We start from the raw sequence: 4,092 nt of genomic DNA, 5'->3' as shown, positions 1-4,092 counted from the left end.
GGAAGCAAAAAAGGTGCCATTAGTCAGGAGAGTTAAAAAAAAAAAAAAGTATACCGATCATGTGCTGTAGAAGTAAATGCATTCAATGCTTACTGTAGTTTGGAAGAAATGTGCATGAATATCTACTCAATGATAGTGATCAGCCTGTGGCTCTGGTGAGGTGTTAAGGAATGTCTGGTTGTTTTAATAGCGGCCTTCCTCCCCTCTGGGTTTGATTTCTGCATCTTGATCTGTTGGAAAATTAAATCAGCTTCTCCGTGAAGGTTGTCAGCAGAGAGAAGAACATAGTTCTCCTCTTCTGGAGGCTCCATTACTGATCATGGAAACTTAACACTGGATTTTAGCTGTCCAAAACAGGGCTTCGTTGGCGCTTTATTTCAGCTCTGCAGGAGTGAGTGCTCCCGGCGAGGGGATACAAACTGTGGCTGGGATAAATACCTTGGCACGACATCTTTTTCTTCGTTGGTTCGGCAGCTTTAATGCGGCAAATAATTGTCAAAATGTGTGAATTCAGGACATTTGTTCCCCGTCATGACTGCTACTTGCGTGTTCTTGTGCTAAATGAAAATTAGCCCCTTATTCATTTATTTCCAACTTTGACTTCCCCTTCTGGTGATTAGGGAAAATCCAAAGAAAGCCCCATGGTTCAAAGAGTGGGAGAAAAGTAGTGTCATATTGTCCTGAGAATATGGTAATGTCCTAAATTGTTTTTTTGTTTTGTTTTTTTGTTTTCATTATTCTAGAAATGTTGGTCATTCATTTGATATGTGTTTATCTGATTGTTTTAATTATTAGTCCCCAAGAAGTTATTATCATCTAGAGACTATTAATAACAGGAGGTGAAATGCAGCTCCAGACGAGCCGAGCATGTGGTGAATTCACGAGTACACTTCTGCTCCAATTGACCAATATCTATGCTGTAATCTTCAATTCTCCCAGAGTCCATACATTCCTGTCTTTTTCAAGAACATACTTAGCGAGTATACAAGTCTGTACTCGTGTTCTTGTGAATTTGCCCAAGTGATCTCATTTCTTTCTACCTCTTGTAGCGTTTGCTTGTCAACTTCAAAATAAGACATAGTGAAGGGACATAGAGCTAATAAAAAGAAAGGAGGTAATATCATGATTTCTGAGATAGAGTTTCACAACCCCTTAAGCACCAGAGACTGGATGATCGCCGTTCTTCAACAAGACAACATCACATTATCCCAACATATGAACGTCCTCTCTGCTGAGCTTTATAAATTAGAAGCAGTTCGTCAACATACCGACGAGAAGGTGACGCAGCTTGAGTCTGAGCTAACTGCTTAAAGGAAAAAAAGGTGCAAGAGGCTGAGTTCTGTTTAAGCTCAAAAGATTAGAAAATCAAATCACTGCAACAAGAAATCATCAAGTTATCAGAAACATGAAGAGTTTTGATGCTGTGCCTCAGAAGATTGATGCAGGGTTTGGATATACCAACGAGAAAGCTAGACATCTAGAGTCTGAGCTTACTGCGGAAAGGAAAAGGGTGCAGGAGGCAGAGATCTACTTAAGCTCAAAAGGTGAGACAATCACAGCATTGCAACAAGAAAACATCAAGTTATCAGAAACCATCAAGAGTATTTTTGCTGTGCCTCAGAAAGTGGATGCCGCACGTCAGGTTACCAACGAGAAAGCTAGGCAGCTGGAGTTTGAGCTAACCGCTGAAAGAAAAAAGGTCCAGCAAGCTGAAATCTAATTGAACTCAAAAGATGAGAAGATCTCAGCACTTCAACATGAAAATATTAAATGATCACAAAACATGCAGAGACATGCTGTTGAGCTTGAAAAATGGAGGCAGTGTGTAAATATGCCAGTGAGAAAGCTAGGAAGCTGGGGTCTGTGCTAACTACTAACAGTGCAGGAGGCTGTGGTCTGCATAAGATCAAGAGATCAGGAGATCAGATGGAAAAAATTGAGATAGTGCGAAAACATGCCAACGAGAAAGCTAGGAAGCTTGAGACTGAGCTAGCTGCTGAAACGAAAACACTACAGGGAGCTGAGCTCTGCTATAACTCCACAGAAGAGCACTTCAACAAGAAAACACCAGATTATTAGAACAAATTAAGAATCTCTCTGTCTTGCCTCAGAAAATGAAGGCAGTTCTTGCTGAGACGGCAAAAGCAAAGGAGGCTGAGGTCTGCTTAGCCAAACAAGTGCAGGAAACCAATAGATTCAAGGCCGTTTTGGTCAAAATGGAGAGAGATTTAGAGAAACAGCAGCAGCAGTGGAAACAGGAAATATCTCATCTTATGGCCAACCAACAACAAAGAGATGAGGTGGAGCAGCTGAAGAAGCGGTTGTAGTTAGAGAAAGCTGAGTTAGAACAGGAAAAAGTCTCTCTGCAACTAAAAGAGCAGGAAAACAACCAATTACATCAAGATTCTGTAAGAAAAGCCATGGAACTGGAAATTTCTCCGCTTTCAGAGAAAGCCAGAACAAAGGAGACTGAGGTCGGCTTAGCAGATGCAGCAAGATGTGAAGAACCAAACAGCTTTGGGCCCAGGAAAAGTCCAGTCTCCTGAGCAGTAGAAAGCTCTTAGACAAGTGGAAGCAGCTATTAAAGACCTTCAGGAGGCACGGCATGGTGAAAGGTAGCAGAGAAGGCCTGCCTTCAAGATACAGTTTGAAATGCTAAGAAAGCTCTGACAGAGATGGAGGAGGATAATAAAACATCAACAGAGAGCCTTATGGTGGAGCTCAAACATCTGCAACCAGAGATTGAAAAATTGCAAGAAAGAAAACCCAAAAAGACATCTTCAGGAAAATAAAGATTGTCAACCTCTTAAAAAGCCTTTAGTCAGAAAAATACTATCTGGTAAACCTCAAGAAACTGTCCTCCAACCAAAACATCAAACTGACAAAAATATTTACTGAACCCCAAATCTAAACGCTTTACATTAGCCCCCTTCCTCGGTGTTCGCTCATAACCATTACCCTTAACTTTCGAAACTCTTCCTTTAACCCTTGACTAACCAGAACCCAAACACAGAATCCATAATCCAGCCTTTTTATTTAGCACTCACCTCTCCACGAAACTCTATGGTTCCTTGTAAATAAAAAAGTACTTCCTCCATACCAGGGCCTTTTTCTGAGGTAAACTCCTACCTTGGTATTGATCTCACCTTGGAGAGGCTGGATGATGGAACAGTAGTTGCTGTTCCCTTGTAGAAGGAGACCTTTCTGCATGGAGCTGTCATACTCTCCCATACCTTTGTGGGTTCTCACTCCGGCTTGCCCACCCTTCCTTTTTCTTCTTTTTTTCACTCAATTTTATTCATATAAAAATATATTTATGATAAATGTAAAAATGTATTTACAATAAAATTAAAACAAAACAAAATGTGTTTCAAAAATTGTAAAAAAAAAAATGAAAAAATAAAACCATAACAGATTTACTCTTACCTCCATTACACATCACACAAACACACATTGACATAATAATCCTGCCACCAGGGGTCCACAGTCTTAATGTGCTGCTGGTGTTGGTCCATATCCCAGATAAACGGAGAGGGGTATGTCAAGAAGAGAAGCCTGGGTCCGTTTCCCTGCTGGGGGAATGAGATGCCAGTGTGGGTCCTTAGGTAAGACCCTTTACGCTAAAGCCTATTTTGTAAGTCACTTTGGATAAAATCTCCTAAATACATAAACAGTAAACATTTGTTTTAATAACCTGATTATTTTCAGTAACCTATCTAACAATAATATAACACACACAAAAAGGTTTCATGCTATTTTCTTTATAAAAGTCTACCCTTAGCAAAAAGTAGTTTATTCAAGTATACTAAAAGTGCACTAATTTCATAATTAAAATCAGGCAGTGCACTTAGAGTTTACTTATTCTAAACTATATTTCATATACTATTGTTTACTTCTTTGTTTACTAAAGTATACTTTAAGTATACTTTAGTAAACTTAAAAATGTCCCAATTTAGTTCGAAGAAGTATTACTTTAGTAATACTTCAAGTACACTAAAAGTACATTGTTCGGTATACTTTCTAAACTTATACTTAAGTATTCTTAGTAGAATTTAGTTCAAGTATACTACTTTTTGCTAAGGGTAATTTAGT

Source organism: Cyprinodon variegatus, unplaced genomic scaffold (assembly GCF_000732505.1).
Source record: "Cyprinodon variegatus isolate N-32 unplaced genomic scaffold, C_variegatus-1.0 Scaffold253, whole genome shotgun sequence".
In the NCBI taxonomy this organism is placed as follows: Eukaryota; Metazoa; Chordata; class Actinopteri; order Cyprinodontiformes; family Cyprinodontidae; genus Cyprinodon; species Cyprinodon variegatus.
This window is presented reverse-complemented; position numbering follows the sequence as displayed.